Source organism: Saccopteryx bilineata, chromosome 9 (assembly GCF_036850765.1).
Source record: "Saccopteryx bilineata isolate mSacBil1 chromosome 9, mSacBil1_pri_phased_curated, whole genome shotgun sequence".
NCBI classification, from domain to species: Eukaryota; Metazoa; Chordata; class Mammalia; order Chiroptera; family Emballonuridae; genus Saccopteryx; species Saccopteryx bilineata.
Window position 1 is genome coordinate 68,039,353 of NC_089498.1, and position 20,515 is coordinate 68,059,867.

At 38.1% G+C, this 20,515-nt stretch overlaps 1 protein-coding gene and 1 pseudogene across 3 annotated transcripts in view; both read right to left on the minus strand.

Moving 5' to 3' along the window:
• CTNNA3 (catenin alpha 3) overlaps window positions 1–20,515 on the minus strand; it is a 2,095,157-nt gene that overhangs the window by 333,283 nt on the left and 1,741,359 nt on the right. The gene's annotated exons all lie outside the window — the stretch shown is intronic.
• LOC136313162 (glutamyl-tRNA(Gln) amidotransferase subunit A, mitochondrial pseudogene) overlaps window positions 1–20,515 on the minus strand; it is a 96,173-nt pseudogene that overhangs the window by 74,935 nt on the left and 723 nt on the right.

Genomic DNA, 20,515 nt, shown 5'->3' on the forward strand with positions numbered 1-20,515 from the left:
CCTTAGTTTGTGTTTTTGCAATGCAATTAAGGTATCAGTGTATCCTGAACATACTTAAAATTTCATGTTTAGCAGATGGGGTAAGCAAACACTAAAACCCAACATAGCTGTATAAGTTTCATAGCACAATTCACATGTAGTTTACAAAGTGTGTTTAAAACATGAGCTGATTGGAAATGATAGAATTATTTATAACATCTCTTCAGGACCTAGGCCACTTGGTAAATACAGGAAGCAGCAGTTCTTGGGTGGCATATCTACATTGAAATGTGCTCAGATTTTGCACTGTAGAAAGAACACTTCCCATAAACAGAGCTCTCTGGGGGCATCTACAGACTCACTGGTAACTCTCAGGGAAGCATCGGTTGGGGAAGTTTCGGGCATGCTGCAGCATTAATGAATTGCGTGGTTTCTAAGCAATGTAAATGCGGAGCTGGCTGCCTTCCCACAATGCTTCTAAGTAGCAGCACAGCAGCAACAATGACAGAATCGAGGACGCAGAAAAAGACAGCAGTTTGAGGAATTGCAAAAATGTAAGTTTTAGCCAACGCATAAAGACATAACGGATGCTGAGTTCCAAAGGAGAAACCAAATTTCATGCAAAATAGAAAAAGTAGAATAGTAAAAATGAGTAATGTTATACTTCAATTCTAAGCACACCAAAGTTCTCACAAGCTTCAGACATGGAGCAGATTTGGGCAGCATCTATGAAGACATTATTTCAGGGAGAGCGGTCCTGTGAGTAAAGGGAAGACGGGATGGGTTCAACCAACGCAATTTAAGGCTAAATCTTTCAGTGGCATTGTGTTGTGAAGACTTTTTATTTATATTTCCATAACTTACTTATATAACTTGTTAGCTTTCTTTTGGGAAAATATGAAGAGACAAAGACAAGAAATCTCTTTTTTTACCCTGTGTTGTACAAACTGCTCCGTTAACACCTATAAATATATTATTTATCAAACTCTCATTCTAAATCTTTTAATTAAAATACTTTTTGTTTTAAATTAAGGGTGTTTTTCTTGTACCGAATTTCTACTTATAACTTTATAGAATATTCAGATTATCTTTAAACACACAAACATTGTAATGTTATGTATCCCCATATATGTAGATAAATATAGAAAAAAATTCTCATAAACTTCAATGTCCCGTATAGTATTCCAAATGTCTTTACTTGCTTTGGCGCATCAGATATAGCATTACAAATTTAAAAATTTAAAAAGAAAATAGCAATTAATTTATATCTCATACTAGTTATATGAATTACTGACTAAGCTACATACTTTCTATGTCAGAAAAAATTTATAGCATTGTAGTACTTAAAATAGACATAAGTAGATGATTCCTAGCACAACTTCATTATTATAATAGGGTATGTGCTAAACTTAGAAGAAAAAATATTGAAGCCTTCTTGCAAACATCAGTCTTATTAGCCCACCTTAGTCTCTTAAATCAGTTCTGAACTCTCCCATCATAGACCATGAACTAACTTAAGACTCTCAAACTTTTTAATTTACAGCCTGTAAGACAAGTTTAAGGCAAAAAGAGGTGACTATATGCCCAATTCATAATAACGGGTTTACTGTGTAAGGAATGGCAGGTTACTGCTCTGCAAAGCAGATTTTCTGCTTTGGCACCTAGCCAGCAATATTTACTCAAATTTCTTAAGGGAGGAATTTTCCTCCCTTAGAACTGCTTCATGAAAGTGGAATTCAAGAAATTATTTAAAGAATCATTTAAAATGAGAAGTCAGCGGAAACTGGGTTTTTGGTTGATAGCACCCAAAAACATTGTTTGGAGCATTGGAGGCTGTGTGGTTTTGAAAGAAATGTGTTTCTATGCACTGTATGCAGTAGTCTACATGAGCAAGAATGATAAGAAAAAAAGACTGAGCAAACTCCATTGCCAGGGATGCTGGCAGCCTGCCAAACACACAGAGGCAACAGCTACAATATTCCACTTCCCTGACTGTCATCAGAGTAACATTACCCTTCCCAGCTAAACAAAAGAAAAGGGTGCTTGTTGAAATCTGCAGCATGCAGTCTCGCCTGCTTAAGTTATGCTTGCTTTTCCTTCTTACAACATACTTTGTGTATCTGCTAGCAGGAGGTTAAATTTTTACCTAGCATATAAATTTGAGAAAAGAGCATGTTAACTTTTGACATTACAATAAATACAGAAAAACTTAGTTAAGTGTACTTCATTATATTGTTTGGAATTTTCTATTGAAATAAGATTGTTGCATTAAATTTGGTTTGCTACATTATTTTAAATATAATATATGAGAGAGCGATAATCAGAGAGAGAGAAGCAGGCTAACCAGAGAGTTCAAGACAATGTATTTTTCATTGTTCTTAGAAGTGAGGATTGCCTCCTGTCTCTTAATGTTTCTTATAGAAGGCTGTTTGTTAGAATAGAGTCTAATTTCTACCATATGACTTATCATTAAGGTATTTCAGGAAAGAGAGAGAAACAATATGAATATGAATACATATTGCCCAATCAGTGGACTTTCTAAACATAACTAGAAAAGAAGGAAAATAGTGTTTCTGTCTAATTTTGTAACAGAACATATTAACCTTGTCCTTGTGGAACAAGAAGCCTGTTTGTTTGAGGAAATGAGCAAACTCCTAGAAAGGAACTCATTCTATATAAAATAGAAGAGACCTATGTAAACTCTGTCTAAAAGTGCAGTTGGCTGTCTGAGGGTAAAGGAGATTCTCAGTACAATGTGATCAGTTTCCTCTAAGCAGCCCCCAGCTCCATTGCCTATATACGTGTGACTCCTGAGTGAGTCTTAGGAAAACAAAGGATACTTTAGGTTGTAGAGTATAAACGATACTTAAAAAGACCAAAATGGAAGAACGGGTTCTTTCTAATTTGACTTGGGTTCCCAGTGGAATTTGATGTTCACTGAAACACAGGCAAGAAAGGACGGGGGTTACGGAACCTATGGGAGACAAAAATACTCAGAAAATGTGGCACGGCTATGGACACTGGATGACTTAAGTACAAGAAACATAATGTCCATGAATGAATAAGAAGGCACAGAGCAGCAGAGAAAAAAATAGGACATATTGTATTGCTATTAGTTCTGTGTTTAAGCCAACATAGGCAATGTGGTAGCCCTTTTACATCTATTATCTCACTTGCTCTCCATAGCAAGTCTTTAAATTAGATATTATAATCACCATTTTGCTAATGAGGAAAGTGATTATTTATGAACAGGTGTTTCAAGGAAAGTATCCACTTAGAGGTACTATTTTCCTTTCACACATAAAATGACTCCAATATCTAGGAGTTCTAGAAATAAAAATGTTATGTTGTATATCAATTCTAGAAAAACAGTAGCAAGAATAATATCATGAATAAGAATTTATAAAAAGAACAATATATGGTAACTGTTTATAGATGCACCTAAGATGGTGGCGGAAAGATTGTTAGGTATAAATAACTTGGAATTAAACTATAATTTAAGTCTAAGATAAGCAAAATGAAATTATTGGCCCTGAATGGTTGACTCAGTGGTAGAGTATCAGCCCACCATGTGTATATCCTAGGTTTGAGTCCTGGTCAGGGCACACAGAAGTAACCATTTGCTACTCCACCTCTTCCCCTCTCTCTTCTCTCTCTCTCTCTCTCTCTCTCTCTCTCTCTCTTCAACCAAATGAGCTACCCAGCCAGGGCCTCAACTACTCTGTTCTTGATAAGTATATGAAGGGCCATGTTTGATCAAAATGTTTACTTGGGCCTGACCTGTGGTGGTGCAGTGGATAAAGCATCAACCTAGAACACTGAAGTCACTGGTTCGAATCCCTGGGCTTACTTGGTCAAGGCACATGTGGGAGTTGATGCTTCCTGCTCCCCCCCTTCTCTCTCTCTCTATCTCCTCTCTAAAATGAATGAATAAATTTTTTTAAAAAAATGTTTACTTATTTCCTGCATTGCTACTTACATATCTAGACTGTTAGCTTCAATGTATTGTATTTTAATTCAAACACATTCATTTTGACCATAGATCCAATTAACTTTTCAAATTTACTATCTCTTTTATATATGTATTTATTCACTTATTAAAAAATAAGTCAGTACTTCTTATGTATTAAATAATTTATATTTAAAGGTAGGGAGGAAGGAAGGTAAAGAGGGAGGAGTGAAGGAAGAAAGAGCAGCAAGAGGGAAGGAGAAAGGGAGGGAATTGGCAATAAGTTACTGAAAGTGTTTATGTAATCTATTTCACACATAAGAAAAGTCAAACTTAAAAATATAAATTACCTAGCCTGTAAATTATTGGCCAGATATAAATATTCAAGATCACTACAATAATATTTAATAGAATATGTTCAGTTCAATAAATATTTATCCAGTGGAGACTCAAATTCATTCCTGCTACATTTCCTAGCTCATCATGCTTTTCCACTACCTCAGGTACTGTCAATTAGTACAAAATAGAAATAGTCTCTCCACAAGGCTTGGTATTTTGAAATATCATATAACACATTGCTGCTTGCCAAGATAATAATATAGATTATAATAATTATATTCTAAAATATTTGCATTTAAGTTAGACTTTTTTTTTTAATTTTTCTTCCCACAAGATGGGTATAGCTGAGAGTCAGACACTAATGTAATTCTCACCTGCTCAGTTATGCTTAAATAATATAATTAAAAAGAGGATGCAATAAAGGATTTTATCTATAAGTTAACTAATATGTTTTTAATTAAAGTCCTGAGAAATTTCTAACTCCAAAAGGGAGGATGTGATTCTGCTAACATATGAACTAAATGGTAGATAGTGCTTTACAGGAGAGCTACAATGTAGCAATTAAATGGCATTATAAGCCAAAATTTATACTCCTAACAGTTTTTCAAAAATAGTTTCAATTTACTTCCTAACTGTAATTTTCATTATTTCCTGATTTCAACGTCATTTCAAAAAATTTTTTTTATTTAGAATAATTTCATAATGGACAAAACTGACAAAATTTACTAAATCATCAAGTAACTCTCTTCATTTCTGATGAAGTCATTTGAAATCTAACAGTCAAAAGTCATCCCTCTGAAACATCTTATGAGAGGAGAAACTTCCTAAAATCTGAGGTTTAAGAAGGCAACTTGATACAACAGGAGCTTAACTCTCTTTTTCTCCCTCATTGCACACTGAGAAAGCTTCATGCAATATAATTACTGGTTTTAGTCACACACTCATTTCAGAAGGAAGCACAAACAAATTGAAATATTTAGAGCAAGTGTATATATTAAATTAATAAAGTTACTTATTTTATTCTCCCCTTTTACTGGAGAAACTCACTGCACAACTAAAGTAAATAAACTAGTAATTATTATCCAATTACCTACAAATGTGCATGATTTAGCTCTATTTGTAAGGATGCCAACAATAAGAAAGTTGAGAATTTTCCAATTATCTGGCAAACAAAGCCCCAACTTCTCTCTCTACTCCTCCTCCTTACTCTCAGATTTCAAAAGATAAGATTAGCATTACTGAATAAATTATCTTAATACTATACTGCTGCTTCTAAGGAAAAAATTTTGTTCCACCATCTAAAGAGAAATTTCTAAACAAAGAAGATTCAGGGAGTTCGAAAGGAATAAAACCAGCACTGTGTGCTAAACACCGTACAGTTTGAGGTTTTCAGAATAAAATCCAAAGCAGAGTGATAAATCTCCCTAGGCTCCGGGTCAACCCCTTGATTTCAGCCCGGTGAGACCCCAGAGAATCCAGTTAATTCTGTACTAAGACCACTGAAAACATGAAATCATGAATTTGTTTTGCTTTAAGCTGTTAAATTTGTGGTAATATGTAATGCAGCAATAGATAATGACTACAATTTCCCATGTTCATTCATTAAAAGATTCAGTATTGTTAAGATGTCAATTCTCCTCAAGGTAGTTCCGAACCAAATTGACATACATACAGTCACTTGATTTATAACATAGTTGACCTTGAGTGAAGTGGGAAAAGATTATTACTTTAATAATTTTTAACAAGTCTATAGACTATCTACATGGAGAAATATATATCTTTTATCTCACAACATATATACCTTTATCTCACAACATAATCAAAAGTAAATTCCTGGCCCTGGCCGGTTGGCTTAGTGGTAGAGCGTCGGCCTGGTGTGCGGGGGGACCCGGGTTCGATTCCCGGCCAGGGCACATAGGAGAAGCGCCCATTTGCTTCTCCACCCCCCCCCTTCCTCTCTGTCTCTCTCTTCCCCTCCTGCAGCCAAGGCTCCATTGGAGCAAAGATGGCCCGGGCGCTGGGGATGGCTCCTTGGCCTCTGCCCCAGGCGCTGGAGTGGCTCTGGTTGCGGCAAAGCGACGCCCCGGAGGGGCAGAGGATCGCCCCCTGGTGGGCAGAGCATAGCCCCTGGTGGGCGTGCCGGGTGGATCCCGGTCGGGCGCATGCGGGAGTCTGTCTGACTGTCTCTCCCCGTTTCCAGCTTCAGAAAAAAGAAAAAGAAAAAAAAAGAAAAGAAAAAAAAAAAAAAAAAAAAAAAAAGTAAATTCCTGATGGATTGTATATCCAAATATGAAAAGAAAAAGGATAAAGTTTCTATGCAGTAACATGACCTTGAAGTTTATTAATTATTTCTTAAACAAGACAAAATAAATCACTAATCATAAAGAAAATGTCTAATTTATATATTGGAATTTATTTATTTATTTATTTATTTATTTGCAGGGACAGAGAAAGTGTCAGAGAGAGGGATAGATAGGGACAGACAGACAGGAACGGAAAGAGATGAGAAGCATCAATCATTAGTTTTTCATTGTGACACCTTAGTTGTTCATTGATGCTTTCTCATATGTGCCTTGACTGTGGGCCTTCAGCAGACTGAGTAACCCCTTGCTGGAGCCAGCGACCTTGGGTCCAAGCTGGTGAGCTTTTTGCTCAAGCCAGATGAGCCCGCGCTCAAACTGGCAACCTCAGGGTCTCGAACCTGGGTCCTCCACATCCCAGTCTGACGCTCTATCCACTGCGCCACTGGCTGGTCAGGCAATATATTGGAATTTATTAAAATAAAAATAATTTCTCTCTAGTAAGCCATTAAATAAAAAGCAAGCCAGAGTAAAAGATATCATAATGAACTTTGCTGACCAATGACAGGCATCTAGCATGTATAAGAATCTATAACTAGCTAAAAAAAAAAAAAAATCAGATCCCTCATTTAAAAAATGGTAAAAATTTTAAATAAGTACTTTGCAAAGTAAGAGTTCAAGTGGTCAGTGAACACATGAAAAAGTTCTCAATGTCCATATCCATCAATAAAATAAATACATATTAAGATTCAATATCAGCACATATTCACAAGAATGGCTAAAATAAAAGAGACTAGCACTACCAAGCATTGGCTGAAATATAAAACTTAAAAAACCACTTTTGTGTACTTCCAGTGGATATGAAATTGATATGGAACTTTGGAGTCGGGGACTGTCTTCTAAAACTGAATACATTATACCTGAACACTGACAACACTCCTAGGTATATATCCATTAGAAATACATTCCAATGCATGCTAAATGATACGTACAAAGAATGTTCATAGCAGCATTTAAAACAGACATTTATCCAACAACAAAAATGAATAAACCTTGTAAAACAAAATGCCATAGTTGAATCTCACCAACTATTTTGAGTAAAATAAACCTTTTGTAAAAGTGCACACACTTGATTCCATTTACCTAAATTTTAAAAGTAACAGACAGATTAATTTATGGTGGCTGTTATAAACTGTGATGGTATGGGAAAGGGCCCTGTAATGATAATGAGGATTAGATGAGGTCATGCGGGCAGCCCTCATGAATGCGATTAATACCCTTTCAGGAGTCACGAGACAGCTTGCTGCTCTCTGCTCTCTACCACGCAGGATGGCAGAAACTGGCAGTCCAGAACTCGAGAAACGAATTTGTTTACAAACTGTGCAGTCTATGGTCTTTGTCTGAAAGATCTAATTTTTATAAAATTGAGTTAAGAGTATTTGATCAAGACTGATGTGAATAAAATGGGAAGCCCCTAAACCGTAACCTATATCCTTGAGGCTGGTAAAAATTATTCTGAGGAAAATTTATTGCTGTGCAATGTGTACTAATAAGCTTCTAAAATGGCTACCAGAGATCCTTGCCTCCTAGTATTTACAACTATGTGAATTCCGCTACTCTGGAGTGTCAGCTGGATCTAGTTATTTCTTCTCATGAATAGAATACAGCAAAGTGAGATGTTACTGACATTTGTTTTCCTCAAATGTACTCTCTCACCTTTTCATTTGGTTTCTTCTGAAGAAACCATTTGCCAAGGCTTGAGCTGCTCTTTGGAGCAGCATACACAATAAGAAACTGAAGGTGAACCCTGTCCAACAGCCACTCAAACAACCTCAACCTAACAGGAAGTGAATCTGGCCAGCAGCTACGGGAATAATTTTGGGAGCAGATTCTTCCCTAGCTGAGACCTCAGTGTAAACTGACTACTGGGTTGCAGTTTTAAGACAGCGTCAGTGAGAGGACCAAGCTAGGCTATGACCAGATTACTTACATACAGAAAATAAGACCTGATAAATATTTTTGTTTACAGCACTAGATTTAGGGTTAATTTTTTACATAGAAAATAATAAATAAGCAATATATCAAATTATGCCACTTCTTTATTTTATTGCGTGTGTGTGTGTGTTTTTTTTCCTGTGCATCCAGACACTATCCTGAGAAGGAAGAGAGGAAAAGATCCCCCTTGAAAAATCAGGTTTCATCTTGAATAGTAGGAATATTTAAATAAAATAAAATTGATTGTTCTATATATTTAACTGGCAAACATTCTTTTTCTTCCATCAACAGGTATGGTGGCTAAAGATCAAGATACATTCAGAAATAGAAAATCAAGGCAACTTAAATTTTTTGAAAATCTGAGTTGTGTTATATAGATTTTTACCCAACTCCAAAAGACATTCCAGGCTCTGTGTGATCTGGCCCCAACTTTGCTATCTTTAAGATGTATTTTTCCCTCATATATTTTTTCTTTCTTTAAATATGTTGGAGTGAGATTACTTAAGAAGAAGATCACATAGGTTTAAAGTGTACATTTTGTAATACATGATCTATATATTGCATTGTATGCCCGTCACCCCAAACCAAACTATCTTCCATCACTATATATTTGGGCCCCTTTCCCCACCACCACCCCTTTACCTCCTTCCCTTTGGTAACCACAGACTCTATGTCTGTGTGTACGTTCCCGTTTTATATCATACATATGAGTGAAATCATATACTGTAGTTCTTAACTTTTTCTGACCGACTTATTTCACTTAATATTCCCTAGGTTTATCCATGTTTTTACAAATGGCATTATTATATCCTTTCTTTTGGCTGAGTAGTATTCCATTGTATGTATGTACCACATCCTCTTTATCCATTCCTCTATCAAAGGACACTTTGGTTGTCTCCATGTCTTGGTTACCATGTATAAGGCTACAATAAACGTAGATGTGCATATGTCTTGGCAAAGAAATGTTTTTAATTTTTGGGGGTAGAACCCAGAACAATAATTGCTGGGTCATATGGTAACTCTATTCTTAACTTTTGAGTATCTGCCGGACTGTTTTCCAGATTGGCTATACCAGTTTATGTTACCACCAGCACTGAGTAAGGGTTCCTTTTTCTCCAACACTTCTCTAGACTTCTTGTTACCTGGCTTAGTGCTAATAGCCATTCTAACAGATGTAAGCTGGCATCTCATTATAGTTTTGATTTGTATTCCCTAATAACTAGTGGAGTGATCATCTTTTCATATATCTGTTTGCCATTTGTATGTCTTCTTGGGATAATTTTCTGTTCAAGTCTCCTGCCCATATTTTTTGATCGGTTTGTTTGGTTTTGAGTTATATGAGTTCTTTATATATTTTAAATATTAACCCTTTGTCAGAGTTGTTGCTTGGAAATATCTCCCAGTCAGTTGCCTTTTTGTTTTATAGCCGGTTTAGTTTGCTATAGTCCCATTCATTGGTTTTTGCCTTTACTTTTCTTGTCTTTGAGGTCAAATTCATAACATGTTCTCTATGACCAAGGTCCCTAAGCTTAGTACCTATAATTTTTTCTAAGTATTTTATTGTTTCAAATCTCATGTTTAGTTCTTTGATCCATTTCCAATTAATTTTTGTACACAGTGAAAACTATACTATAGTTTTTTTATATTTTATCATTAAATTTTTTAAAAATTTATATTATTCTTTAAAATTTTTAATTTCAACTCTCAGTTTCTAAGATGTCATTATATAAAATACAGTTGACCCTTGAGCAATGTGGTTTGAATAGTACTGGTTCACTTATATGTAGATGTTTTTCAATAAATATATAGTCAACTCTTCATAGCCAAAGGTTTCATAATTTTTTACTGTGTCAGGGTCAGCATTCCTAAATCCTCCCTTCCCTATATTGCTCAGGGGTCAACTATGTATAATTATATAGTTTACATACAAATTATATATAACATATAATATATAAGTATTCCACATATACTTATATATATTTATATATAATAATACATAATATAATATTAATACATAATATAATACAAAATAATCATTTTATTTCTTATTAAAAATAAGCAGATGGCCCTCACCGGTTGGCTCAGTGGTAGAGCATTTGCCCAGTGTGTGGAAGACCTGGGTTTGATTCCTGGCCTGGGCACACAGGAGAAGTGCCTATCTGCTTTTCCACCCTTCCCCCTCTCCTTTCTCTCTATCTCTCTCTCTTCCACTCCCTCAGCTAAGGCTTCATTGGAGCAAAGTTGGCCTGGATGCTGAGGATGGTTCCATGGCCTCCACCTCAGGAGCTAGAAGGGTTCTGGTTGCAACAAAGCAATGCCCCAGATGGGCAGAGCATCGCCCCCTAGTTGGCACATGCTGAAACCTGTCTCTTTGCCTCCCCGCTTCTCACTTTGAAAAAAATAAAAAAGCAGACATAATCTTAGCTCAGTTATATGTCAAAGCTTTCTGATGCCTTCTTTCATTGATCAGTTTAACACTCAAGAAATCATCAATTTTATGGATATTTATAGTAATTTTTAAAGATATTTCTAAATAGATTGGCTGCACATTTATAATTGGAAACAAACAAAATAAGTAAATCCTCCAAAAACATATGCAAGATGTGATAAGTGAAAGGCAGGGAGAGAGAAAGAGAGAGACAGGAACATTGATCTGCTCCTGTATGTGCCCTGACCAGGGATCAAACCAGCAACCTCTGTGCTTCAGGACAATTTTCTAAACAACTGAACTATCAGGCCAGGGCTGACTTTTATTTTTAAATCTACTCAAACTGTCTCAGTATTTCATAATACTCATCTTTTTTAGATATTTTTAAGAGGTTGAATGAGAATGCATATGTATATATATTTAGAACTCACCTAGTAGTTATAGTAAAATATAGAGTTTAGAAAATATAAAATCAGAAGCAATCAGAACTTTCAATGAAAATGTAGAATTATCAGGAATATATTTTAATATATATTTTAAATTGTTCTCCCATTCTCACCTACTCTATGACTTGATCTAGTAAACAGAGAAAAATTACAGAGCAGATAAAAAGAACAGTGTTTTTCCAGGTTTATCTTTCTTATATACTTGAGCTCATTTAAAATTTGTTCAGCTGTTGATTTTAGATTAATTTCCTCATTCATGATAGTTATATATAGGTAACAAATACCTTATCTATTTCCACAATTATAAAAACAAAAAAGAGTTTTATATTTAATCAATAGGTCTGTGTATCAAGTCAGGAAATCTTCTTCTCTGTCACCAACAGAAAAGTAATTTACAATAATAGCAAAGACTTGTGCCTGCCCAATTTTGATATCACATTCTGTGGCTTGAACTTTGAAGGAAATTGTATATTGCAAGAATAAAACACAATTGTTAAGATCAAGCTATGACTTACATGGCATAGTTTCATATATTGTTAGCCTTTCTTCTCTAGAAAGAAAGCCAACTACTGAATATAAGACATACTTTTCTTTACAATTTGACTTTAGTATAGCCTCGTAGTCAACATTTGCTTAATAACCACCTGAAAATACTATGTTCTTGAGGTCAATGCTAGAGTTTTGTGATTAAAAAATTTTTAAAGGTATGAATGGGCCCTCAGTGGATAGAGTGTAAGCCTGGCATATGGATGTCCTAGGTTTGATTCCCGGTCAGGGCACATGGGAGAAGCAACCATCTGCTTCTTCCCCACTCCCTCTACCCTTCTTCCCCTCTTTCTTTCTTCCCCTCCTTCCCTCTTCGTCTCTCCCTCTTGCCCTCTCACAGCCAGTGGCTTGACTGGTTCAAGTGTGGGGCAAGGAACTGAGGATAGCTCCACTGGAGAGCATCAATCTCAGGTACTAAAACTAGCTTAGTACTGGAGCATTGGCCCTTGTTGGGGTTGCCAGGTGGTTACCAGTTGGGACACATGTGGGAGTCTATTTCACTATCTCCCCTCCTCTGACAAAAAAAAGGGGAAAAGAAAAAAAAAAGGTATGAATAAATATGTGGTATTTTAATACAGTAATGATCTAAAGTACTTGTGGTCCAGAAATTACTTGCTAGGGCTGCTTAAGACTCTTATGTTTTGTTTCATTTTTTTTTCCTTCTTTGAGAGGTGAAGAATTTATATTTTATACCAGTGAGGGGAACACTGTTACAAAACACTAATGGGATGGTTTCTGTCACTCATGCTATAACTTGAGAGTCTTTGTAACAAAGCAGAGCCTGTGAAGGTATTTGGCTAGTCCGTAAAACTAGCCAAAGAGAAATCATCTTCATAATATGTGTGAAATATAAAGCTAAAATAGTATTATGGCCAGTATAGAAAGCAGCAATAAATTAGGCTTTGGGTAGAGAAGCTTAAGTAAGGAAGAAAAACAGAGATAGGAGAATAATATGTATGATCTGATTCTGTTTTGAAATTCTAATAAATACAATAGATTTAGGAATTCTTGATAACATCATGATCATCAAGAATAAAAGTATTTCATCACCATTTAATAAGAAAATAAAGCATTTATCACATCACTAGCAGCATTTTACAGTTTACTCTAAAATATCCTTTTATGTGAACATGTGTCATAGTAGCTTGTCATGGTTTTAAGTATTTTCTTCCCAAGTTGTAGGTGACATTGATATTGGTTTGTGTTTTTAGTCTTATTCATATTCTCTTCAACTACGTGCACTGTCTGAGACAAGACATGATATTGTGGCGTGTTATTAATATACCTATTTCACTGTTCAGTTGGACAGCTTTCCTTGACATAAAGTGCTTTGTATTACCTTTGCCAAATATGGTAATTTAAATTCTTCTGCCTTCTATTTTAAGAAAAGAGGTTATAAATATTAAACCAGAAATAATGATAATAAAGCATGGTTAATTTTACATATATATGTATATTTAGGAATATATTCACATATATTCTTAAACTCTGACAACTATATAGTCTGTAACTATCATATATATTAAAAGATAAACTGAAGTAATCAAATTTTTAAACAGTTAATAATGTTTGAGAAAACATTAATTTTTTTTCTTACTATTTTTCCAAAGTTAGAAGCGGGGAGGCAGAGAGACTCCAGCATGCGCTCAACTGGGGTCTACCTAGCATGCCCACCAGGAGGCAATGCTCTGCCCATCTGGGCCATTGCTCCCTTGCATTTGGAGCCATTCTAGTGCCTAAGGCGGAGGCCTTAGAGCCATCCTCAGTACCCGGGTCAACTTTGCTCCAATGGAGCCTTGTCTGCAGGAGGGGAAGAGAGAGACGGATAGAAAGGAGAGGGGAGAGGGTGGAGAAAGAGATGAGCATTTCTCTTGTGTGTCCTGACCAGGAAATGAACCCAGGACTTCCACATGCTGGGCTGACGCTCTACCACTGAGCCAACCGGCCAGGGCAAGAATACATTAATTTGAATTGGGAAGCACCTTACCAAAAATGACAAGGAGTTCTTCACTAACAGGAGATAGAACAAAGGCTTTTATAAAGCAGACAAGGAAGCAAAGCAAGAAAATTATGCCATTGGCTATAGCTTAAGGGGTTGTCCTACTTGGAAAAGCTTAGTTGCCTGTTTGTGATTGGTTGTGGTTAATTTTTGATTTTTTAACCTTGAGGCATTTATAGGAATTGACTCTAGCTTAGGTTTCAATTTGCTTATATAGATTGACAAAGCCTTAGACTCACATCACAGTAATGGCATATTTGTTTAATTGCTTTAACATATGTAACTTCTATTTTTGTATTTTCCTTATATTGGTAACTTATACATTGGCATATTTTTATTTTTTCACTCAGAGTTACTTACTGGGAATGTCTAGGTTGTGATTATCTCTTTTTGATTTTCTATTCTCTCTGAGAACTTCAGGATTCTAAAAGTCAAGCTCTATGAAAATGAATCATTAACATTTTAAATGAAGTAGCAAAATCAGAAAATGCAAATTACAGTTCTGATATCAACGCTAACTTATGCAAGCGGCCCATTTGCAATTATCACACTTGACTTTTCTGTTTATAAAACACAAATATTTTAACCTTAAGTACTGCATCATCCATATGTGTTTCCATCTTTGGGCTTTTGAATATATACCAGCCAGGCAAGACAAAGAATACTCTTTTACAATACCTACAAATTCCTATAAGAACAAATAGATAGCCTACTGGGTTACCAGATGCACTATAGTACTACAAAATTAAATGAACAGATGCTCTTCATTAACCTTATTTCTAACAAAAAATAACATTTTAAAAAGAGGCATTTGAAGGCAACTCAAAAACCTAATGTCTCCAAATACTGAGATGTTTGAAAGAGAAATAATTGAAAGCATTGATAAAAATCATAAAACTAAAGAAAAAGGGAATAGCCTGACCAGGCAGTGGCGCAGTGGATAGAGCATCAGACTGGGATGCGGAAGACCAAGGTTCGAGACCCCCGAGGTTGCCATCTAGAGCACAGGCTCATCTGGTTTGAGCAAAATCTCACCAGCTTGGACGCAAGGTTGCTGGCTCGAGCAAGGGGTTACTTGGTCTGCTGAAGGCCCGCAGTCAAGGCACATATGAGAAAGCAATCAATGAACAACGAAGGTGTTGCAACGAAAAACTAATGATTGATGCTTCTCATCTCTCCGTTCCTGTCTGTCTATCCCTATCTATCCCTCTCTCTGACTCTCTCTCTGTCTCTGAAAAAAAAAAGGGGGAATAGTCTTTGATAATAAAGAAAACAGACATCAGAAATAAAAGGATAAATTTTGAGCAAGTAAATATAATGCATTGTAGTAAATATGGAACATGTAACAGAGACCAGAAATGAAAGTTTTCTAGACAAACTCAAAAAATATTTTAAATTACTGAAAAAAAAATAATTGCTATTATATATTCTTTTTTAAACTGATTTTTTTAAAAAGGGGAAAGAAGTCAATTCAATTAGGGTAAAAACACCTAATTTTGAGGAAATAGAAATATGAAGAATTCAAATACAAATAAAGACAAAAATGATATCTTAGTATATAATAACCCATGCAATGTCTTATAAGTAAAATGAGAAATTATTGGAAAAATGAAAAAACAAAAATTAAAATCTTTACAAATTTACTCTTTGCACCAGATAAAATACAAACAAATAAAACACACGAACAAAAAAAAAAACCTTCAAACTCTCACTGTCTTATTAAAATGGTTTAAAAATCCTGTGAGTCTCTGTGGTACAATGGGTTAACATCTTAGACTGTTAACCAAATGGTTTGTGGTTCAAGCCCAACCAGGGATGCCTATATCCCACATCCTTTTGGCTATTTCTTCTTTCAATAAATGTTTTTTTTTTTAAAAAGAAAAGGCCTTAGCTGGATGCTTAGTTGATTAGAGCATCTTCCTAAAGCACAGAGGTCGTCAGGGCATATACAGGAACAGATTGATGTTCCTGTCTCTCTCTATCTGCCTCTCACTAAAATCAACAAATAAAAATTTTAAGAAATTATTAAAAAAATAAAAAACATGCCCATCCTCATAGAAATACATGTCAAACTGGTGAATAAGGTCAACGAATTGCTTTACTCTCAATGTCCTGGATTTTTGTTGTTGTTTTGTTTTTGTTTTTTTACAGAGACAGAGAGAGAGTCAGAGAGAGGGATAGACAGGGACAGACAGACAGGAACGGAGATGAGAAGCATCAATCATTAGTTTTTCATTGCGCGTTGCAACACCTTAATTGTTCATTGATTGCTTTCTCATATGTGCCTTGACCGCGGGCCTTCAGCAGACCGAGGAACCCCTTGCTGGAGCCAGCGACCTTGGGTCCAAGCTGGTGAACTTTTGCTCAAACCAGATGAGCCCATGCTCAAGCTGGCGACATCAGGGTCTCGAACCTGGGTCCTCTGCATCCCAGTCTGACGTTCTATCCACTGCGCCACCGCCTGGTCAGGCTCAATTTCCTGATTGATAGTGCATTATTCTTATAAAAGATGTCACAGTGGAAGGGTATATGGGATCTTCCTGTATAATTTCTTACAACTGCATGTGAATCTGTATATCTGAAAATAAAAGTTAAAAATAATAAAATTAAAATAAAGGATGATATATATATAATCATATTAGGGTTATTGTTCCAAAGAAAAATTAATCTTATAAATTTCTTTGAAATGGTTTTAAACCCTATTGTTAATGGCAAACGACACCAGAATGATAAAAGCAAACAGCACAAGAATGTTAACAAAACGCAGTTTAGCCAACTCAGAATTTGAGTTCAGCAAAGTAAGAATTCAGAGCCAACACTCAAAAAATGATATAGTAGGAACTGAGACACAAAGAGAATAGGAGTGGTAGGCCAGGCACAGAAGGTCACCAGGGCAGAAAGCTCTGTGTGCCTAGTAATGAACAATTGTAAGGTGAAACTTTGCCCCCAGGGACGTTGCCTCCCCTAGTATATTAATGGTCATGCAGTTCAGACCATTCCCTAAACTTTCCTCCCCTTGTATCTGGCTAGTCATGCAGTAGACACCTTTAAGAAAGAACTAGGGAGAAAAGCCTCGTAGGACTCTCATACAAGCCCTTGCATTAGCACTCCCTTAAGCATTAAGCCCTCAAGACAATGAGGTTCTGACCCAAATCAAATAATCTTAGGAACAAAGCCTCAGGTCTTAGTTCACAGAGGCAAAGTTTGGTCAAACAAAAAAGAAATTCAGGCCTCAATTGTGTTTCAGCTTGTAAGGCCAGGAGCCATGGCTGTCACTATCAAAGCAGCCGCCTGGCCCATGCAGATTCCCACTGGATTTGGGCAGATGGTAAAGAAACGGCGGAGTCGGAGGATGGTGGGCCATCCTATTTATTGGTGTCTCACCAAGACAGGCAAACCACAAAAGAAGACAAGGGAAAAGCAGAAAACCAGCTTTTCCCATGAAGGGCAAGGGATCAGGGAAGCCCCTGCAATCATGATAGCAGGAACTGAGCGCAAGCTCCTGGTCTGTCCCACTTTATAGTGTAGAAAACCAAAATCCCTTAATCCAATATACAAACAAGGAAGTCTCTGATACAAAGTCACTTATCCAAGGCATAATTGGATTGAGTGCACCACCCAGATCATACAATCAGTCAAGGGTGTGGGGAAAAGCTTAGTCCTAAAACCAAACCTTAGGCTACAACGACCTGGCCTGTTCATAGCCTGTCCCCCACACCCAATATAAGTCACAAACGAGCAAACATATAAATCATATTTACAAACTTATTTGACCAACATTCCACCCCTTTTGCTCGCTTTACAATCTAAACCACAGGCATCTTCCATGATGGTCACTGTGCAAGGAGTGGGATACATTGCATAAACAGAAATAGTACCAACTACAGCAATAGGATTAACAGATCAAAAACTATGGGCGAAATGAGAGAGCTGTCAGGGGCACCAAGAGAGGCAAATCCTTTCCCTCTGGCAGAATACAGGCCAGAGTTATGTCTGCATACAGCACCGTAGCTGGCACCAGAGGTCTCCCTGAGCGGGCATACCAAACCTTATTGGCCAATACACCAGCATCTGCTGGTTCTATGTGTAGTAAAATAGGAGAACTCATTATTGGCCATAAAGAAATTACAAAGGTGCCCTTAAAAATGCTGTCCCCTTGAGCACTCAAGGGATAATACACTTCTACCTTAGGTGGCCAGGTGCTGGTTGCCCAAGGAGTTAACTGGAGGTCCACCTCTAACCCCTTTCCCCATGGTGCCAACAAGGCCACCCATCTGCAATGGGGAGCCTGTACAGTCCAGGGCCAAGTCCATTGAAGCCGTTGTCCTTTAAGAAGGGCTGTTGAAGCAGGTAAGAGCACGTTGCCCTGCTGTCCGAAACCTGGCTTGAGTAAAATGTCCTTGGTGCATATCTGCAACTGAATGGGGGCAGCTGTCCGATGCAGGAGGGCCTCTACTGGAGCTGGGCCTCCGCCGTCGAGGTCGCTCATTCAAAATCCGGAGTACTGTCCATAAGTGGTATGTCCATTCAGTAAGAGAGCCGGTGCCCCCCTCCTGTCGCAGTCCCTGCTTTAAGAGTCCATTACACCGCTCAATGATACCAGCAGCCTGGGGTGGTAGGGAACATGGTACTTCCAGTCCACCCCCAGCTTTTGAGCCCATTGCCTCACCATTGAACCAGTGAAGTGGGTACCATTGTCACTTTCAAGGATCAGTGGTCGCCCATATGCAGCACTCAGGCAGTCCAGAGCCTGTATGACTGCCCTCTGGTCAGGGTTACGAGCAGGGTAAGCAGCAAGCAGCCCGGTGGCAGTATCTACACAAGTGACTGCATACTGGTACCCTTCTGACTTTGGTAAGGGTCCAATGATGTCTATCTGCCATCGTGTCAGTGGAACATGACCCCTCTGAATCTGTCCAGGTGACAACAGTGGTCTCCGAGGGTGTTCCTTGGAACATACTGCACATTGCTCACAGGCTGCAAGTACCTCTGCATAGGACACAGGCAAGTTCCAAGCCTTAACCGTCACCCACATAGTTTTCTGTCCTGCATGGAGCAGGCGCCAGTGGAGCCACTGTGCCACATCACCTGCAGGGGCAGTCTCCAACCATCGCACCCTTGCCAACGTATCTGCCTCATCATTTCCAGGATGGGCTAGAGGGGCATGTCCTGTGACATGATATACTGTCACCTGCTTCTGGTGTCCTATTTCCCATAAGTCCTGCCACATAGCCTGACCCCATAGTGGACAGTGCATTACCATCCACTGGTTAATGTGCCAAGTAGCAATCCAAAGGGTAAGTCCACGATAGATGGCCCAGCTGTCAGTACAGATTACCAGAGGTGAAGATTCATTATGGGCAACTAGCCAAACAGCTCTTAATTCTGCCCATTGGCTGCTTTGGCCTATACCCGTGTCTATCCAAATAGTCTCAGTGGCCAGATGGAAGGCTATAGCTGTTCATTTGGCAGGTTGGCCCCTGCTGGAACCATCAGTATACCTGGCATCCTCGGGGATGGGCACCCACCCCTCCTGGTAGGGACTGACTTCAGGTTTTGCCTCCTGAGCCCCAGTTGCACCTGACCCTAAGGTTGCATAGGTGACTGGACCCAAGACTTTCTGCAGTTCTGCCCTCAATGGGCTGGTGCTAAGAGCACAGCGTTGCTGCAGGTAGACACCCCACTTGGCCAGGGTGGACATTTGGGCCATACCACTGCGTGGTTTGGTTGCCCAATCTCTAACCCATCCAGCAATAGGGTATGTTGTCTTGACTGTAACTGGTGTTGTGGTTGTAATACTCTCAGTTGCCAGGAGGGCAGCATACACAGCTGCCAGCTGCTTCTCCACTAATGAGTAACGAACTTCAGCACCTTTCCACAATTGGGACCAAAACCCAATAGGTTGCCGTAGGCGCTCTGTCTGCTGCCACAAGCCCCATCCAAACCCCTCTGAGGTTACATGAACATCCAGCACACAGGGCCTGGCAGGATCAAACACATTCAAGGCTTGTGCCACCTTGACAGCTCTCTTAGCAGCTCTCGATACTGCATTGGACTGAATCTTGCGCCTGCTCAGTCCAATCCCAGCGAACCCCCTTTCGAATAAGGTTGTACAAGGGGTATAGTAACTGAGCCAAATGGGGTATAAATGCTCACCAATACCCCAACAAACCTAAGAATTCCTGTAACTGTTTTACCGTAGTGGGCACGGGGTATGCTTGAATCTTATCTATAACTGCGTCAGGGATAACTTTTGTCTTACCCGACCAGACAACTCCCAAGAATTTAACAGATAACCCAGGTCCTTGTAACTTGTTCTCCTTGACTACCCAGCCACATGCTTTCAAATGGGATAGCAGGGTAGGGACTGCTTGCTCCAATTCTGGAAGAGAATCACTAGTTAGCATAATATCATCAATATAATGGTACATGCGAACTACCTCTGGCTGTTTCCATTTAGCCAGGTCAGCAGCCACCAGCCCATGGCACTGGGGTAACACTGTGAAGGTCCATTGTCTCCCTTTCCAACTGAAG